Here is a 22,041-nt window from a genome sequence, read left to right as displayed (position 1 = left end):
CGACCTACGTATGTGTTTGCTTCTGTGTGCAAGCACGAGGGAACAGGGCCGCTTTATTTATTTATTTTTACACTTTCCCTTTAATTTTTTACTTTCTGATCACTTTTATTCCTATTACAAGTAATGTAAACATCCCTTGTAATAGGAATATTATAAGACCCCACATCTTTCCTCTAGGCTGGAAAAGAATAAATAAATCGATCTCAGGCTTTCTAACAAAAGAAACTGCAGTGTTTACATCTGCCAGTGCCGGAAGTGACGTCATATGTTGCTTCCAGCCTCTGAGAGTCATAGAGATGACTGGGGACCATCTGGTCCTTGGTCAGCTCTATGGTAAACTTCTGCCACCGGTGGGTTTATTTTCCGGCTCACCGATCACACAGGCGAGACTGGAGAAGCACCCTAGGGTGGCGGGAAGGGACGAAACAGTCGCTATGGTTGTTTTTACTGTGCAGGGAATCACTGGCTGAAAAGAATGATACCTGGGCTGGATGATGCCATTCAGATATCGCCACTTCAAGTCCCCGATGTCATATGACGTGAACCTGGGTGAAGGGGTAAATCACAGTAACAGTCGACATGTTTGACATAAACTCATAAACTAAAGACACTAATTTGTAATTTGGGAGTGCCAATGAGCTGAATTTACTTTTTTCCTTTTGCCTTTCTAACAACCTGGTTTCTTTTTTTAGATATGAGTATCTAAATTTTCCTAAGGAAGCACGCATTGTCTCTACTCTCGCAAGATGTTTATTCATGGACTATTGATCATGCAACTGTATATTATTGTTTTGTATTTTTAACATGAAAAATGTTTTAATATATGTTTTTTTGAATAAATGTGGATTTTTATTTATCTCCATGTATCTTCTAAAGTCCCTTGGGCACCACTGTCTTTTATATATCTGAATTTACCTGAGTTTGGATCAATATGGGTTCCACGAACATTACTTAAGTTTGATTAACACATTTGAAACCTATGAAAGTAAATAGGAGATGGGTTATAAAAAACTATTTTGACCATTATCTAGGCAAGAGATTGACAAACAAATGGAATGGGGGAGGCCTGGGAGCCCTGTGGAACATATATCATAGCTAAAATGTTTTTTTTTTTTATATTCTGTTTGGTGGGAAACAGCAATTTTATCAGTGCTTACAGTGAGCATTTACAAATGCAAAATTCCTTAAATGAACATGCCTGGGGTATGCCCTTAACCTGCCTGTGAAGTGGCACTTCCAACCAACCAACTGCAACAAAATGATCATTTACCAAGAAAAAATGCCATTTAAATTATCTATAAATTACAACTCTTAGCTGCTTCCCTCTGTTTGTAAACAGGCAGGATTTATTTAGTCTTTATGACACCCTTATCCTAGATGAGGGTCTTGTATACATGTTAAGGGACCCCCCTCCCCCCAAAAAACAAAAAAAACAGGATGGTATTTTTTATAAACCATAAATATAAAATATAAACCAGACCCTTATCCTTGATCGGGGTTTTGTATGGATTTGAGGGGCAAACTTTATGCACAAGAAAAAAGCATGGGGTCCTCGCTAAAATCTATACCACACTCTTTCCTGTGCATACAGCCTGGCAGGCTAACAATGGAGGGGGGCAAGCATGCGTCCCCTCCCTTTGGGCCATGTCAAGCCACATACCTTTATTGTAGGAAGGGGGGACTTGCCAGGAAGGACCCCCCTGGCAAACCACTTTGTCCCCAGCACCTTTGCCCTCCAAGTCAGCAGCCTGCCTCATTGTATCTTGTGTACTCCAAGTCTTCTTCCTACTCTTCCTACTACTTGTATCCCAAAGTACTCCAGCTTGTTTCCAGTGATCCCTGTGGGTACTCTTATCTGCATATCAGCACTCAGTTCCCACAGTAGCTGCATGCTCAGCTGAGTCAGAAGACCACAACCTGACAGTCATCCGCAGCAAAACACATCTCCACTTTCAGGAGTTCTGGTAAAGACAAGGCTCCCAAGACTCTTTGTGCTCCCCAACTGTATCCATCACCTAACACCCTCTAGAACATATGCATGCCTCTGTGTTTCTTGTACACCCTGTCAACACTGTGAATCTAGCACCCCTGTGTTCCAAGTATCTTCTGTACCAGTTAATGCCTTCCAATAAGTCCAGCATTCAAGTGAAGTAAAGTACCTCTGCACTCTGGCCTACCTGTAATTCTAAAGCCCCGTACACACGTACCGATTGTCGGCCGTAAATATTCGGCCGATGACCGATCGGCCGATTGTAGGCTTGTTAGTATGATGCTTCCGACATGCCGACAGCACATTTTCGGCCGAAGAGAATCTGCCGTGCAGGCATTAAAATTTTTGTTGGCCGACACCAGAACGGCCGATTGTTCGCCAGTCAGTACAGATTTCGGCGGACAGACAGCAGATTAGCAAGACTGGGCATGCTCAGAAAAGAAAAAAGACAAGGAAAGTTAACCATCACATGACTCACTTCTGCAGTCGGCTGTTGTTGGCCGACAAAATTCGTGTGCAGTCTTTTGCAGTTTTCAACAGACACGACAGCCCTGGACAAAAGACGGCCGATCGTTCGGCCGACGATTAGTACGTGTGTACGGGGCTTAACACCTCTGAACCTAGTCAGCTGTAGCCTGTGCTCCCTGAAGCCCCTAGTCCAGTGATGGCAAACCTTGGCACCCCAGATGTTTTGGAACTACATTTCCCATGATGCTCATTCACTCTGCAATGTAGGTGAGCATCATGGGAAGTGTAGTTCCCAAACATCTGGGGTGCCAATGTTCGCCATCACTGCCCTAGTCCATCGAAAGTTTTCACTCTGGATCCCGCAGAACTTCATGCTGTTGCAGAGTATGCGTAAAAGGCAACAATGGACAAATTAGTAAAATAATGTAGAACAATTTCTTCACAACCCTTCTTTTTTCCAGCATGTCCCTTTCTTTATGTTCTTTTTAGGTACCGATATTACACACATACAGAAGCGACACATGACAATTAATATACTGGGTTTGGAATGTATTTTAAGAGGGACCCCAAACCTTTTTTTTGTGTAAGTCCCCCATCAAAATACATGTTATTCCCAATGGGAGTAGCAGCGGGAGAATATTGTCAGTAATATGTCGGTGTGCTATTCATTGTGACATTGTGATCTACATCACATCACTGGAGAGTGTAATTTCCATTGGAGTTTCATTTTAGTAGAGGACTTTTTCAAATTGTCCACAGTTTTATTTGTTATTCAACTTTTCTTATGAATGAGAAACAAGGGGGAGATAACTGAAGGCCCCGTATTTTAAAGGGAACTTCCAGATCATGATAAGTGTCCTCCCCCTTCCCCTTCGCAGACACGTACATCAGCCAGGCTAGATATGTGGAGATAAGGACCTTGTCTCATTAACATGGAACAAGGTGTCTTGTTGGAGGTACATGCTGAGGGCATGTAACCTGCAGGGGTGGGGTTGTACACTCACTTCGCTGCTTTTTCTGACCAGCCAGGCTGCATGATTAAGATCTGGTAAAAACTTTGAGGTGCCCCCCACTTCAAAATGTTCCTTTTTTTGCCTGGGTTCCTTCTCAAATTCCAAACCAGGCCCTTAAACAGTGGATTAAAGCCTCATGTGGATTTCGAGGGATGGGGCCCAAGTGGTGTTTGGCAAACAGATCAAATCAATATTTTTTTGTGTCCCTAATTTGCAGGAGTGCATTGTACTTGGAGACAGTGTAGCAGACATTACCTGCTTATATGCTTAGTTTGATTTAGTTTCCCTTTAAAAAAATACAATTATAGTTTTTAACCTTGTAATGGCTGTATTCATGCCTGAACCACATTTCCTTTTTATTTGTTCACTTTGATTTATTTCAGTTTGAATCAAACATTGCATTAAAAATGATGTTTATTGCATTCACAGACAGGAAGTAATCCTAGTTACAAACACTTAATGATTTCTTAACACCCATTACTGTCTAACTAATGCAGTGTATGAAAACCATTGTTAATTGGAAACATCAGAACACCACTGTTTAAAGTGTATCTCCACTTTGAAGCCAGATTGGGATAACACCAACTTTAACCATATTTGTTATACATTCTCATTCAAATAGCATAACAAAAATGATTAACCTGATCTGTTTTGTGCTGGGAGATTTCATTGTAAATAATAAACTAGATTTGGACACTGTCTGTCCCAACAAAGGGTTAAAGATCTGGAAGCTGGGATTTTTGTACCTTTTTTTTTTATCTAGGGACAGATTGAGTTGCGTCTCATTTTAAATTGTTCGGGGTAGCTGGTTGTCTGCCTAAGGCCTTATCCAACACCTAGAGAGGTAAGAAATATAATGGAAACACATAACAAACTCATCGTGGGGTTTTCTCAAATTTGACTGCAAACGTGGAAATATACAGTACTGTCTGGCTTTGCTGATACCTTGGGATTTAATTTATTGCACCAAATGTATAGCTCCAGGCCCAATTTTTTAGTTTTGAATACAGTGAGAAGGGTTAGAACATGTGTTAGGTGTTTTAGCTCTCTTTAGCTTTCAGAGATTTTCCCAAAAGGCAGTCCTTTGCAACAAACCACTACTCTAGGACAGGAAGTAGTTGGGAATTTGCCCAACAGAAACAGACAGTATTAAAAAAACAAAAGAGCAGCATGAGTCCTTATTTTTCCTGTTTCTATCTCAATGACCCCTGTTCATAGTATTTTCTAAATGATTTAAAAATGATTTAAATGTGGAATTTGCTATATCTATTAAACAACAAGCTGCGCTAAAAAAATTGGGATGGCAAGCATCTATATTATATATTTAATAAATAACTTACACCAGACAGCTTTCTTGGATAATAACTTGGCCACGGCCTTTATTTATTGGTTTATAAATTAATTAACTCATTAATCCATCAATCAATAATTTTTCACTTTTACCATTAGCATAACTTTGCAATACATAACACAACTACCCAGCTTTGACGCTCGAGTTATCACTTAACCATATAAAGACACCTCCATATTTTTGTCCCCCTTTCGAAAAAGGTGACCCTACCACATAAATTTATAAGGCCGTGACTTAATAATATTTGGGCGGGCGGGCGGGAAGCTCCGCTCCGGCTGATCTTCTGAGGCGACTGACTCCACGCCCTCGCTCCCACTCCTATATATAGCCTGCCTCGGTTCCAGAAACTTTGGTCACCTGACCTTCCGCAGGCAGCTATTTTTAGCCAATCAGAATCCTCCAACCTCCGTATCTCCCGCCTAGACGCTCTATACAGGGGGGAGCTAGAAACTGCCTATCTGCAGCCCTCCCATGAGGAAAAAGTAGGAAAATGGGGTCCCTTGAAACCCCTTTCCCTTTTTCCATTCATGGGATGGCAAGCATCTATATTATATATTTAATAAATAACTTACACCAGACAGCTTTCTTGGATAATAACTTGGCCACGGCCTTTATTTATTGGTTTATAAATTAATTAACTCATTAATCCATCAATCAATAATTTTTCACTTTTACCATTAGCATAACTTTGCAATACATAACACAACTACCCAGCTTTGACGCTCGGGTTATCACTTAACCATATAAAGACACCTCCACTAAGTCAGGAGGTACTAACCTCCTGACTACCCCACCAGCCCGCGGCCAATTCTATAGCTGTCTGTAAGCCTAAATTCATTATATCCAAACCTATATCCGAAAGATGTATCCCATCTTTCCAATACAGGCCCGGAATACCCCCTTCCAAGTCCATATGCCTAAAGGATATGCCATAACCTATACTCATGAATTTCTCTATTCTATGATTGATTTTTCTCCTCATCTTCTCAAACACCTTTCCTACGTTATCTTGCAACCAAATAAGTCGAGGGATGATCTCAGAAAATACTACAACCGTACCAGGTGAAAAGGCCTTCCATTTTTTGATAACAAAACATATTTTAAAGAATAGCCTCACTGTTCTTATTCTCCCGATGTCATTACCTCCTAGGTGGATTAACAGTATGTCCGGTAATGGCCAACCATAACTCAGTCTACCTAGCTCGGTCATCAGATTGTCCCAGATCATCCCTCCCTTACCACACCAATATAATTCAAATAAACTTGGGTCCAGATCCAGATTGGTTCCATAAATTCTTTCTGCAGCTCTTTTGTGGGCCCAGCGGACATAAGAGTGCCCAACGATCCAAACTATTAACTTCTTACCTGGAATTAGAATGCACATAGTTAGATCTGACATATCTCTGATAGACATTTGACTTCCACCTGCCAATTTTCTTTATGTTATCACCTCCCATTCCTAAGTTTGCCGCAACCGTGGCTGCCCCAATTCTGAATGAGTGGCAAGATAAGCCTTTATTGCACAGCCCTAAGACAGCTAAAATTTTTCCGAAGATCCTTCGAAACTGAAACCCAGTCAGAGGAGACGAATCTCTATGAATAAAGAGCCGTGACCCCTTTCCAGGCCTTACCTCCAAGTATGTCTTCAATGTTTTTATCGGGCATATGGATTCCTCTGTACACTTTCCTAGTAATATCCATGTCCCTTTACCTGACTGGTCTGTCTTAGACTTGCACAAAAATAATTTTAATTTATCCTTTTCAAAAACTACATCCTCAAATAACAAACCACCCTCATCTCTTTTCGATCTAGGAACCAATTCTGATATTCGAAAGGCTGCAAAAAAAAAAAAAAACAGAAAATGCTGCTCTCAGCAATTTAACTTCATATTCTGAAAAACATACTCTATCAGCATATTTACAAATATCTATTAGGTTATTCACAGAGATTGGGCCTTGATAATTTATCCTAGTTTGTTTCTTTTTGTATCCTTTTAAAGCTTGCTGTACCGAAAAGAAGGATAATATAGACTCAAAACCCTTCAGTTTCATAAAATACGATACTCCATATAAGGTTTTGTTAACATGTGACCAAGACCATTTCTTTTGAAGTAAAGATTCGAGGAAACATAATACCAATCTCTCTGAAATTGCCAACCGTCCATTATTGGTCTCATGTAAGAATGATAACCACAGTGACCAGGAGCTGCAATAGCTTTTCCATGTTGAGTACGCCAGGGAGTTACGAATATTCTCTTGGACTAAACTAAGTCCCATAGATGCCCGGGACATTTCATACCCACTTTGTTGGCCTCCGGCACCAGTTCGAAGAATTTGCTCATCTGTAAACGTGAGAGAGCGTCAGCAATAACATTTAGTTTACCTGGAATATAGCGAGCTTTTAACCAAATGTTATACAACAGGCACCTGGAAACTAAATATCGAATCATTGAAATAACTAGTTGTGATCTAGAATTTAAACAATTTATTGCAAATAATACTCCCTTATTATCCGTACTCAATAGGATTCTCCTGTTCTGAAACTTCCATCCCCAAATCTCTACTGCCACTATGACTGGAAATATTTCCAACAATACAATGTTTTGTAACAGACCTTTTACTTTCCATTTTTCCGGCCATCTTTCTGCACACCACTCATTTCTCCAAATGGCCGAGAACCCGATAGAACCTGCTGCATCCGTGAACAAACAGAATTGTGAGTCTGTAATGAATTCTTCTTGGATCACTGATCTACCATTGAATGTTTGCAAAAAATTGTGTCCATATCAGCATATCCTCACGAATATCCTGAGTCAGCCTAATATGCGAAAATGGACTTTTCAATCCTGCCATTTTAAGATACATACGCCTTGAGTATATTCTCCCAACTGGCAGAATTCTAGTAGCAAAGGCCAGATTACCCAAAAGCTTTTGCAGTTCTTTCAGCAAAACCTTTTTCTTCCTAATCAATATTAAGATGAGATTGTAAATTTTATCCAACTTGTTCTTAGGTAATCTAAATTCCATGCTATTTGAATCTATCAAAATTCCCAAAAATTCAAATTTTTGAGAAGGAGGTACAGTTTTTTCTTCAGCTAGTGGGATGTTGAACTGGGCACAAATATCTCTGAACGAGTTTAATAGCTGTAAACAGCCACTAGAATTTTTTGGGCCCAGAAATAAAAAATCGTCCAGATAATGCATTGTATATTTGGAACCTGATTTTTCTTTCAAAACCCATTCCAGAAAGGTGGCGAATGTTTCAAAATATGCACACGATAATGAGCACCCCATAGGTAGAAACATGTCAAAATAAAATTTATCTTTAAACATGAAACCTAGCGAGTTGAAACAACTCGGGTGAATGGGTAACAACCTAAATGCTGACAAAATATCAGCTTTGCTCATCAGTGCTCCCTTGCCCAGTTCCCTCAACAAAACTATCGCCTGTTCGAATGAAGCATATTCCACCGAACAATCGTTCGGGTCTATCTGGTCATTAAGGGAACTGCCCAAGGGAAAAGATAAGTGATGGATTAGCCTAAATTTATTCAGCTCTTTCTTCGGCAGGATACCCAAAGGAGAAATTCTAAAGTTATTAAATGGTGGATTACAGAATGGGCCTGCAACCCTACCCGCTGCAATTTCTTTATTTATTTTGTCTTCTACTATATGTGGTAATTCCTCAATTGACTTTAAATTTCTCACCTTTATACAACCTTTTCCTTCAAAGATAGGTAGTCTAAAACTCTCTGCAAAACCCTCATAAAGTATGTTGGCCCTCTGTTGATCTGGGTATTTGCACAGCCATGTTTGCATTTCTTGCAGGTTCACCAGGAGTTTGCCCCTTAAGAAATGGCTCTTTTCCTGATTGAGTATTGGCTGCCATCTTTTTAAAACATTTAGACACGCTATGCGCTCCAGCGCAAAAAGCACACTCGTGTCTAAAACGGCAATTATGTAGCCACTTACAATTAGAATCATTAAATGCAAAGCATATACCTTTCTTATAACTTGTGACCTGATTTGCTCCCCTACTCACTGGTCTGGCAATTTGTGGTCTCTGTGGGATTAATAGGTTAAGCCACAGACCCACATCTTTACAACCCCACTGTAGCTCTTTATGCACAGACAACTTTTGCCGGAAAGATTCATCGTATGAAAACCAACCAACACCTCCAAAATTCTTGTATGCCTCAAGAATGATTTCCACATGATGGAAAAGGCCCACTGCTTTACTAGGCTGTTTTTCACACAATACACCTGCAAATATGCAGAAAGCCTGCAGCCAGTTACTAAACGTTTTAGCAACTGGTCTTCGCCTATCCTCATCATTTTTCTCCGGCTTTAGGAATTCCTTGCTAGATGGAAGTAGGGATAAGATATCCACGAATTCCCCATTCCAAATCTTTTCCTTAATACCTGCACCCAGGTAAAAGCCCAGAGGAGAAGGTGAACAGGGCATACTTTCCTTTAACACAATTTCAGGTACTTTCTCTCTGAAACCTGTTGATCTCTCTGGCACCAATTTCCCCTCCTCAGGGTTTTGCCACACTGAAGATACATTCCCAGGTTGTACTTTACTGTGTAGACTATTTAAGGAATTGACTATAAGATTTAAGGACAGGTTCAAGTTTTCAAATATAGCCACATTTAACTCACCCGGCCCGGCAGTACCCGGTTCTTCCAAAACCTGCATTTCTTCTGCCGGCCAATACAAAGGGCTGTCTTCTCTATCGCTCCTCAGGCAGCTGCCACTGAGGCCAGCAGTGGACCTCCCTCCGACAGCTCCGGCCTCTGTTACTTCATGTTGCCACGACGCTGCACCCGCCTCTTCTTCTCTCGCTGCTTCTTGACTTCCCCGCCTTCTTCCAGCCTTCCGCTCTTCCACCGGTGGGCTGTATTGTCTTCTTGGCGTCCTTCTTCTCTTCAGCCGCTCTTCGGTAGTTGCGGCACTGTCTTGTTGTTCCAGTCCCAGTCCTGTAGCGTTCTGGTCCGTCATGTTTTCTCCTGCAGTCGCCTCCTTTTTGCCCCGCCGTCCTCCGCTCGGCCTGCCTCTCTTCCCGCCTCTTCTTCCGTCACCGCTGGCTTCTCCCTCCGCCGTCCTCTTCTTTTCTTCAGGCAAGTCTCTTCTTTGCAGCCGTCCTTCTTCCGTGTCTTCTTCTGCCGTCAGCTCCAAGCAGCGCCGCCGCCACTTCTCTCCTCAGCCTTCTCCAGCGGCTGGCGAAGTAATGTCTTCATCCTGAAGCTCCGCTCCGGCTGATCTTCTGAGGCGACTGACTCCACGCCCTCGCTCCCACTCCTATATATAGCCTGCCTCGGTTCCAGAAACTTCGGTCACCTGACCTTCCGCAGGCAGCTATTTTTAGCCAATCAGAATCCTCCAACCTCCGTATCTCCTGCCTAGACGCTCTATACAGGGGGGAGCTAGAAACTGCCTATCTGCAGCCCTCCCATGAGGAAAAAGTAGGAAAATGGGGTCCCTTGAAACCCCTTTCCCTTTTTCCATTCAATGAATCAATTTTAAGAATATGTGACCATATAAACAATAAAAGTGTCAAAATGAAAGTGAATATCCAAATTACATAAATTGATGAATACGTATTCAATAAAAAATATGTCCATAAGATGAATAGTGCACACAATAAATATTTCTATAAAGTGTTCATAAATCAATAAGGTGAAGAAAAGAAGAAAAATCCGCGCTTAGGATAAGCTATCTATAAAATAGTGCGTAAAAATTCTATAAATAAAACACTAATGGCTGCTGCCCACTTCAAAAGATGCACCCCCAATGGGGGAGCGTCAGGTGTATATGTCAAAAAGGGAAGTGATTGGCGCTGCCAGGAAAATAGGTTAATGGGAAATCTGGGTTAGGCTGCTATAGTTCAAGACCAAGTTCAACACATGCAAATGCACATAGAATGTATGTGGGAGTGAAAACTATATAAATAATAGAACATAAAAACACAATGGGTGTGTAATATGTGTGTGAAATTAACACTATGTGCTAATACCAAATCAATAAATAAATAATACATTTTTTCAATACCTAGAAGCTTCTCCAGGTGACGTCAGTGTGACGAAACGCGTCGAGAACGTGACCACATCACTTCCGTCTGAACGATCCCGAGGCTAGGAACGCATATCCGTCGGTTGGGACGCACGCTGATCCCAGGCGTGCACCGCGAACGAGGTAGTTGCGGACCCTATGCCATACGGATGCGCTGCATGTTGATTTTATGTGAGTACATGTCTTTTTTGGAATCTAAATAAAAGTTTTAAAGGCAATCCTGCACTATCGGAGGCTTCTGTTTTTCCCCTTTCTCATATACCTGGGAATTGTACTGGAGCTCTCTCCCTGATGCTTTAACCCCTATGTGTACCGGAGCAAGGAGTGGATACGAGTGGTAATAGGAAGGATAGGACGGAACCAGATTGCCGGTGTGTAATGTTCCGGTACCTTTGGTACCCTAAATTACACTTTCCACAAGTGTATGCGCCCCACCATTTACTTTTGGAAAGGTGTGCATACACCTTTAAGACTGGAGCTGTCATCACTCAGCGCCGGACTAGATGGCTATTTAAGGCGTCGGTTCTCACTCACATGTGTTCGTTCAAACACCCTTATCTGGATGCTAACCTTGCTTGAAGCTTCCATGCTTGCAAGCTTACTTCGCTGACGGAACCTCGCTGCGCTGATCCCTGTATCCCGCTACTGGATCATCCGCCTCTCCTGAACCACCCTTCGGCTGTATCGCTAATAGTGCTAAGTACCCCGCAGGGGAATTCTCTATAAACTTATACTAAGCTTACACTATCTAGCTCTGCATAGTAGAGACTGTTTATCACATCTGCATAAACTAGATTGCTAGCTCTTGAGACTACTGCTACTTTTCTGCACTGGGTAGATCTCTTTTGTATGTCCACCTGCTATTCTATCATCTGCTATCATACAACATTGCTAAACCTTCCTGCATCCATCTGCTACTGTCTCACCTTCAAGTGTCTATCACCTACCACCTCCACTTAACCTATCCCTCAACCTTCATCATTGTGTTACCACATACATAAAGTCACTCTAAGAACCAGCTTGCTAATTGTGTGTATTTACTGGCTGAAATAAGACCTTCCACACATGATGAGTCATTGAGGTTGGGAATGGTATCTCGGCATATCTCTTACATGACTGCTGACGTGGAACTATTTCTGCAGCTGAAAATCCACACCATATAAAAACGCAGGAGCGTTACAGATTGAACGAACCCAAAAATGGATTCAGCAGAAATAGTTCCAGAAAGAACCACTCAGGTGACACAATTAAAACAGCAAGTATCTGCGTTAATACACGCACTTGCTGAATTAAAAGAAGACAATCAGGCTCTGTCGCAGCAGGTAATTAGACTGACACAACTTACCTCTGCTCAGTCCCCTGAACCCAAGATAAATCCCCCTTTGGTATTTACAGGCGATCGCAAAAAATGTCGCGAATTTAAAAACGCATGTGAGTTACTTTTTTTGCTAAAACCTCGTACCTACCTTACTGATCACATTAAGGTTTGTACTATTATTTCTTACCTATCAAGCGATCCTCGAGCCTGGGCAGATTCTCTTTTTGAGAAAAACGACCAGCTTCTCAACTCCTATGCCTTGTTCCTGGCAGAGCTCACTAGCCTATATGATGACCCCAATAGGCAGAGTACTGCTGATCTTCAGTTAAGATCCTTGAAACAAGGAAGGAGGCCTGTGGAAGACTTTGTCGCAGAGTTCAAGAGATGGACCCTTGATTCAGAATGGAATGATGCATCTCTGAAAACCCAATTTAGGCTTGGCCTATCAGAAGCCGTTAAGGACGAGCTCGCCCGAGCGGATCTGCCAAAAACCCTGGATGCATTAATACAACTCAGTATTACCATAGATAGAAGACTACGAGAAAGAAAGGCTGAAAAGATGGGAATGCCATTATCCGTTTCCTCTCGGAGTCTGGCCGTTCCTATGGAGGTAGGAACCATACGCCCACCGCTATCAACTATGGAAAAAGCCAAAAGACGAAATGAAAATCTCTGCTTGTACTGTGCATCCCCGGATCACAAGATAAACGTCTGTCCCCTAGTCAACAAAAAGAAGGGTGAGTGTTCACATGTCTCTCTAGGAGGATTGACAACTTCATTCACTAACCCCTACATTTCTGTTTTTTTGACATTACAGTGGGACCAGAACAGGATTACTACTAAGGCCATGATTGACACAGGATCTTGTGGAAATTATATGGATATATGTTTTGCTGCTTTAAATAAAATTCCTATTATTTCTAAACTCAAACCTGTCTCAGTAAGTCTTATTACCGGTGTTCCGTTATCCTCTGGTCCGATCACCGATCAGACACAAGCACTTCTAGTCACTATTAACGAGTCTCACAGGGAGACTTCTACCTTCGATTTAATACCATCACCCCACTTTCCCATTGTGTTGGGACTTCCCTGGTTGCACACACACCAACCAACCATAGATTGGAAGAAACGGTCCTTGACCTTCCCTTCTTGTTATTGCGAGGAAACGACCTCCCGTTTTCCGGGAAGATTCTGTCTGTGGTGACAGATGAGATTGCACCACTATGTTATCAGGATCTTTCTGAGGTTTTTCTTGAGAAAAATGCTCAAGCATTACCTCCTCATCGAGACTATGATTGTGGCATTGATCTACTCCCAAATAGCAAATTGCCGTTCGGTCATGTTTATCCTCTTTCACAGGATGAACTTGCCCATCTCAAAACCTATTTGGATGAGAACTTGGAAAAAGGTTTTATTAGACCTTCCACTTCTTCCACAGCAGCAGGACTCTTTTTTGTTTGCAATAAAGATTCAAGTCTCAGACCTATTATCGACTACAGGAAATTGAATGCTATCACAATAAAAGATCGCTATCCTCTACCGCTTATCCCTGAGCTCATTGAGCAGGTGCGTGGAGCTACCTATTTTTCAAAATTAGACCTGAAAGGAGCATACAATCTCATTCGAATCCGTGATGGACACGAGTGGAAGACTGCGTTCAGAACTAGATACGGATTGTTCGAATATCTTGTGATGCCATTCGGCATATGCAATGCCCCTGCAGTTTTCCAACGATTTATAAACTATATTTTTAAAGACTTACTAGATGTCTGTGTTGTGGTATATCTGGACGATATACTTATATATTCCGGACCAAGGAATAAGGCCTAATATTCCACCTCCCCCTCCTGTACAAGTTGAAGGTGGAGAAGAATACGAGATAAAAGAGATTCTGGATTCTCGTATCTACAGAAGAAGACTTCAGTACTTGGTTAGATGGAAGAACTATGGGCCCCAAGACGACACCTGGCTAAACACCTCTGACATACATGCCCCTAGATTAATCCGCAATTTTCATGCGAGATACCCAGACAAACCAGCTCCAGAGGCCTTCAGGAGCAGGCCTTAAGGGGGGGTATTGTAATGTTCCGGTACCTTTGGTACCCTAAATTACACTTTCCACAAGTGTATGCGCCCCACCATTTACTTTTGGAAAGGTGCGCATACACCTTTAAGACTGGAGCTGTCATCACTCAGCGCCGGACTAGATGGCTATTTAAGGCGTCGGTTCTCACTCACATGTGTTCGTTCAAACACCCTTATCTGGATGCTAACCTTGCTTGAAGCTTCCATGCTTGCAAGCTTACTTCGCTGACGGAACCTCGCTGCGCTGATCCCTGTATCCCGCTACTGGATCATCCGCCTCTCCTGAACCACCCTTCGGCTGTATCGCTAATAGTGCTAAGTACCCCGCAGGGGAATTCTCTATAAACTTATACTAAGCTTACACTATCTAGCTCTGCATAGTAGAGACTGTTTATCACATCTGCATAAACTAGATTGCTAGCTCTTGAGACTACTGCTACTTTTCTGCACTGGGTTGATCTCTTTTGTATGTCCACCTGCTATTCTATCATCTGCTATCATACAACATTGCTAAACCTTCCTGCATCCATCTGCTACTGTCTCACCTTCAAGTGTCTATCACCTACCACCTCCACTTAACCTATCCCTCAACCTTCATCATTGTGTTACCACATACATAAAGTCACTCTAAGAACCAGCTTGCTAATTGTGTGTATTTACTGGCTGAAATAAGACCTTCCACACATGATGAGTCATTGAGGTTGGGAATGGTATCTCGGCATATCTCTTACATGACTGCTGACGTGGAACTATTTCTGCAGCTGAAAATCCACACCATATAAAAACGCAGGAGCGTTAAACGGTGTATGGGAGCGATCCCTGTTATCGACCCGCCATTTACCCCTGTAGGGGTACAGACATCCGGTAAGCACAGGACCCCAGGAGAGGGGGAGCACCCTATCTTCCGACCACTCACTGCACTCCCGGCTTCATAGAAAAAAAGAGCACCTTACTCCATCCTTATATGGACTATAGAACTTTATGATTTCTGTACCAGCTCTGATTGCACTATTTCTGGACAATTTTAAAATACACAGAACCTGCTTTTTGAGCCTTTGAATTTATATGGTTCTCACTTTCATAATCTATATAGTTATTTGCACGGCTGCACTTATTTATTTACTAGTTTTTATATTGTCACCAGTGTGGGATGCACATAGTTCACCTACTTATTTATTTCCATTGCTTATGAGTATGCAGTTGCACTTTATTGAATAGATGGTTATGACTATTCGGAATGCACCTTATTTAGTTTGATTAGTGCACTATATTTATTTTTTAGCACCTTTGCACATTAACTCTCTATATCACCATAATTTATTAATACTATCTTTATATGCTTTTATATTTTTATACCTACATTTACATATATTTGCATATTTATGTTGAGTCTCAATAAGCCTGCTAGGTATTGAACACATTTATTATTTATTTATTGATTTGGTATTAGCACATAGTGTTAATTTCACACACATATTACACACCCATTGTGTTTTTATATTCTATTATTTATATAGTTTTCACTCCCACATACATTCTATGTGCATTTGCATGTGTTGAACTTGGTCTTGAACTATAGCAGCCTAACCCAGATTTCCCATTAACCTATTTTCCTGGCAGCTCCAATCACTTCCCTTTTTGACATATAAATCAATAAGGTGACTGGTGTGGTAAACAAATGATAGTGCAGTCCACCACTGTGATACACCACCGACAATAAAGCTGCTTACCAAATAGTAGTAAGTATAAAGCCTATATGGCTTTAGATGATGGCCACGAATAGGATATATCATGGAAATCCCCCAAATGGCAGCCCGACATGATAAGCTCAATACACATCAATGGACCCGCTGCCCGTCTGTCACCTCCCTGGCCCATGAACATTGTCGGTGGTGGATCACAGCACTTGTGGTGGACTGCACTATCATTTGTTTACCATACCAGTCACCTTATTGATTTATGGACACTTTATAGAAATATTTATTGTGTGCACTATTCATCTTATGGACATATTTTTTTATTGAATACTTATTCATCAATTTATGTAATTTGGATATTCACTTTCATTTTGACACTTTTATTGTTTATATGGTCACATATTCTTAAAATTGATTCATATTTTTTAGCGCAGCTTGTTGTTTAATAAGTTTGTTTGGGTGTTGTTACACTTGAAGCTGCGGCTTTTTTACTTTATTTATTTTTTCACTAGTGTGGTTATTAATTTTTGGAATTTGATATACCTGCAAGAGTACTTACCCTTATTCTTCTATATTTCTTCTATTGTAATAATAGTACTCACCCATCTAATAGATGAATGTAGTATAAATGCTTGCTAAAGTTCTGTTGCTTGGGTCACCTCCAACATGATGATTGGACAATGAAGGAGCAGCAGCACACTGATGAAGTCACCCCTGTGTTCTCCCTTCCTGTTAACAAATTCCCAGTGTAAGACTGAAAGCACTGTGTAATGCAATAGAGCCTTACTAGCTGAAACAGTCGCCTCTCCCTTTATTAGTACTGTAGGAGATTATATGAATATAATAGACAAGCATATGAATGACCGATTACATGCACTTAAATAGTTTTAAACCAAAGAACTGGGCACATAACTCCAAACTAATTAAAAAATGATTATAAGATCCCAGTACTTTTTACATTCAAGTATATGAGAAATATTTAAAAAATTAGGACCCATGTGATATCAGAGCATCATATTTAAGCAGAGACAAGAAAAACATGTAGCCTTGGTGCAGCCAAAATAGTTGCTGTTTTGTTTCAAGCGAGCTCTGTTGGTAATCTCGAGAGAACATATACAGATGTAAAATATTTCCATTACATTTCCAATAGCAAGCAAAGTACGAATTGGAATTATTTGTTGGTTGTATTTAGTGGAATTGAAACATAGTGAAAACAGTGTCCTGTTGCTCTATCAAATCTGAAAAAAAAAATTGGACATTTTGAAAAAAAAGGAAAATTAGTAAAAATTACATCTTACATAAGAAATCAGTTACAGAAACCATTTACAGCAAATTCACCGTTAGTGTAATTTTGCAGTTATAATAAAAAAAAAAAAAAAAATTTGGTTAATTTACACAGAAGAAAAAAAGGAAAACATACTAATTTGTTCCAAATCTCCAGCTAATTCATTCATTGATTTTATGCACACTCTTAAAGCAGCTAACAATGTAATTTATCAGTGTACATGGGGCCTTTATTAGGGGGCTAAGTACTCATCAATATAGGAGTAAAAACGGGAGAATAGGCCAGCACAGAACAGCAGTAAGAGGTACACATGAGTGGCAATATAGGCCACTTTCTTCCAATGGTTATTGGGTTTCTTTTCATGAGTTCAAGTGCTGCTAAGGTTTTACTGAAAAAGGAAGGAGGGGTAAGAGCAGAATGTATGGTGGTCAGATAGGAATGAGCTAGCATTTTCATTGTGGGGTATACAGGTTGCTCACATCATTGAACCACCAACAGCGTGAGGATCATTACATAATGCATCCCACAGACATACTCCTCACTATAGGCGTGCGCACGAGGTGTGCTAGATGTGCCCAGGCACACCCTAATCACCCCATGAGCAGGGATTTTTTATAAGCCAGAACATGGCGATCCAGGTGGGCTGTCCTCTAGTGTCCCTTGTCCGTTGCAACCACCCGTTTCTTTTTTAATTGTTGTCTAGTGCTTCAGGACAGGATCTTCTGTCCCCGTCTCCTGCCTATCAGCCCCGTGTAGCACAGAACCAGGAAAAGTGTTCTGAAACTCCTCCTCAGCTGGGATGCGCATGCATTGCCAGTAGCAAACAGCGGGTTCCCTAAATTAGGGTGCCCGCTTCTTTACCCAAAGCCAATTGAAGAATCGGCTCAGGTCAGGACACTGCTGGTTTCCTGGATAGGTGTGTTTCCTTATATTAAAAATTAGCAGCTACAGTATTTGTAGCTGATGACTTTTAATTTTGGGGAGGGACTTGAGAACCACTTTAAGCCTTGGTTGGTGGGGTGCAGAAGTTGGATATTGACAGGGTGTACAAAGATGAGTTGTGGATGGGGGTGTGCAGAGCTGAGCTTTGGATGGGGAGGCAGAGGTGAACTGTGTATGGTGGGATTCATAGGTGAGCTGGGGACAGTAGGAGAAGAGGTGAGCTGTGGACAGTGGGGTGCATAGCTGAACTGTGGATGATTGAAATCATAAGTGAGCTGTAGACAGGAGAAGAAGAGGTGAGCTGTGGACAGTGGGATGCATAAGTGAACTGTGGTTGGTGGGATTCATTGGTGAGCTGTGGATGGTGGGATTCATAGGTGAGCTGTGGGTGGTGGGATTCATAGGTGAGCTGTGGCTGGGGGAAGAAGAAGTGAGCTGTGGACAGGGGAAGAAGAGGTGAAGTGTGGCTGGTAGAAGAAGAGGTAATCTGTTGATGGTGAGGTTTATTTGTGACCTGCGGCTCGGGGAAGAAGAAGTGAGCTGTGGACAGTGTAAAAAGAGGTGAGTTATGGACGGTGAGAGAAGAAGTGAGCTGTGGATGGTGGGTTCATAGGTGAGCTGTGGCTGGGGGAAGAGGAAGTTAGCAGTGGACAGGGGAAGAAGAGGTGAGTTGTGGACGGTAGGAGAAAAGGTGTGCTGTGGATGGTGGGGTTCATAGGTGGGCTGTGGACAAGAGGAGAAAAGGGGAGCTGTGGACAATTGGGTGCACAGGTGAGCTGTGGTTGGGGGGATTAATAGGTGAGCTATGGACAGTGGGGTGCATAGGTGAGCTGTGGATGGTAGGATTCATAGGTGAGCTAAAGACAGGGGAAGCAGAAGTAAGCTGCGGATAACAAGGTATACAGGTAAGCTGTGGATGGGGGGGGGGCTGAGGATGGGGGGAGAAGAAGTGGGCTGTGGATGGTGGGGTAAATAGGTGAGCTGTAGATGGTGAGATGCACCATGTTTGCTATGCATTCCTCAGTCCCGTACTCTGTGTATTTGAAACCTTTACCACACCCATAATTTGGCGCCACTTTACTTCTATCTCCCTAAGGAAGGGCATGGTTGTGGAAAGCTCTATATATATACTGTATAAATATATATATATATATATATATATATATATATATATATATATATATACAGGGATTTTTTTCAGTAGGAACTCAGGGGAACGCAGTTCCGGCACCTCCAGCAATGAATGTATGTAATAGCAAGGGGTGTGTTTGTAGGGTCTCTTGATGTTGGCTGCTTGGGGATCCATTGTCCCTAGTAGGGATCTGTTATTGTGTGAGGGTCTGTTGTTGCTGCTGGGGGATCTATTGTTGCTGGGGGGTCTTATGTTGTTGGTTGGGATCTCCTGTTGAGGTAGAGGTCTATTGCTGGGAGAGCTGTTTTTGCTACTGGAGGGGGGTCTAATGTTGCTGGGGTGGATTTTTTGTTGCTGGGTGAGGTATTTTGTTGTGAGTGGGAGTTGGGTGGGGGGGAACCAAGGGACAGTGCTCAGAGGTGGGTAGTGGGTGGAGACAAATACGTGACTCAGAAGGGGGGAGTTCCTGCACCTATTCTCCAAGAAAAAAAGCCCTGTATATATATATATATATACAGTGGGTACGGAAAGTATTCAGACCCCCTTAAATTTTTCACTCTTTGTTATATTGCAGCCATTTGCTAAAATCATTTAGGTTCATTCTTCTTCCTCATGAATGTACACATAGCACCCCATACTGACAGAAAAACACAGAATTGTTGACATTGTTGCAGATTTATTAAAAAAGAAAAACTGAAATATCACATGGTCCTAAGTATTCAGACCCTTTGCTCAGTATTTAGTAGAAGCCCCCTTTTGATCTAATACAGCCAGGAGTCTTTTTGGGAAAGATGCAACAAGTCTTTCACACCTGGATTTGGAGATCCTCTGCCATTCCTCCTTGCAGATCCTCTCCAGTTCTGTCAGGTTGGATGGTAAACGTTGGTGGACAGCCATTTTTAGGTCTCTCCAGAGATGCTCAATTGGGTTTAAGTCAGGGCTCTGGCTGGGCCATTCAAGAACAGTCACGGAGTTGTTGTGAAGCCACTCCTTCGTTATTTTAGCTGTGTGCTTAGGGTCATTGTCTTGTTGGAAGGTAAACCTTCGGCCCAGTCTGAGGTCCAGAGCACTCTGGAGAAGGTTTTTGTCCAGGATATCCCTGTACTTGGCCGCATTCATCTTTCCCTCGATTGCAACCAGTCGTCCTGTCCCTGCAGCTGAAAAACACCCCCACAGCATGATGCTACCACCACCATGCTTCACTGTTGGGACTGTATTGGACAGGTGATGAGCAGTGCCTGGTTTTCTCCACACATACCGCTTAGAATTAAGGCCAAAAAGTTCTATTTTGGTCTCATCAGACCAGAGAATCTTATTTCTCACCATCTTGGAGTCCTTCAGGTGTTTTTTAGCAAACTCCATGCGGGCTTTCATGTGTCTTACACTGAGGAGAGGCTTCCGTCGGGCCACTCTGCCATAAAGCCCCGACTGGTGGAGGGCTGCAGTGATGGTTGACTTTCTACAACTTTCTCCCATCTCCTGACTGCATCTCTGGAGCTCAGCCACAGTGATCTTTGGGTTCTTCTTTACCTCTCTCACCAAGGCTCTTCTCCCCGATAGCTCAGTTTGGCCGGACGGCCAGCTCTAGGAAGGGTTCTGGTCGTCCCAAACGTCTTCCATTTGAGGATTATGGAGGCCACTGTGCTCTTAGGAACCTTAAGTGCAGCAGAAATCTTTTTGTAACCTTGGCCAGATCTGTGCCTTGCCACAATTCTGTCTCTGAGCTCTTCAGGCAGTTACTTTGACCTCATGATTCTCATTTGCTCTGACATGCATTGTGATCTGGAAGGTCTTGTATAGACAGGTGTGTGGCTTTCCTAATCAAGTCCAATCCAATCAGTATAATCAAACACAGCTGGACTCAAATGAAGGTGTAGAACCATCTCAAGGATGATCAGAAGAAATGGAAAGCACCTGAGTTAAATATATGAGTGTCACAGCAAAGGGTCTGAATACTTAGGACCATGTGATATTTCAGTTTTTCTTTTTTAATAAATCTGCAACAATGTCAACAATTCTGTGTTTTTCCGTCAATATGGGGAGCTGTGTGTACATTCATGAGGAATAAGAATGAACTTAAATGATTTTAGCAAATGGCTGCAATATAACAAAGAGTGAAAAATTTAAGGGGGTCTGAATACTTTCCGTACCCACTGTATATATATATATATATATATATATAGTATATATATCTATATATCTATAAATGTATATACACATTATATTGAGCTTTGGGGTGCACACCCTAATGCAATTGGCTGCGCACACCTATGCTCCTCACACTAGCACTTGCTGTATGTTACACATTTGTAACTGCTCCACCTGGTAAACAGGGCTGTACAAAACATACTACTAACCACCGCACCTTATACTTTATGTTGTACATTATAAAACCCTGACTGCTGCCTTTGAATGCTTCAAATTATATACTCCTGTTCAAAATGTTCTTTGTCTCAACAATTGGTGGTGGCTAAAAAATTATTCTTTAAGTTAGACTCAGGCAAAGTAACATTATGTCTAAATTCTGTATGCAGAAAAGCATAGTTAACCACTTAAGCCCCGGAGGATTTGGCTGCTAAAGGACCAGGTGATTTTTTACTGCGTGACTTTAACGGACAATTGCGCGGTCGTGCGACGCTGTACCTAAACGAATTTGACGTCCTTTTTTTCCCACAAACAGAGCTTTC

Source organism: Pelophylax lessonae (genome assembly GCF_965119305.1).
Source record: "Pelophylax lessonae genome assembly, chromosome: 3".
Lineage (NCBI taxonomy): Eukaryota > Metazoa > Chordata > Amphibia > Anura > Ranidae > Pelophylax > Pelophylax lessonae.
The sequence above is the reverse complement of the archived record's forward strand: the minus strand, read 5'-3'. Positions refer to the sequence as shown.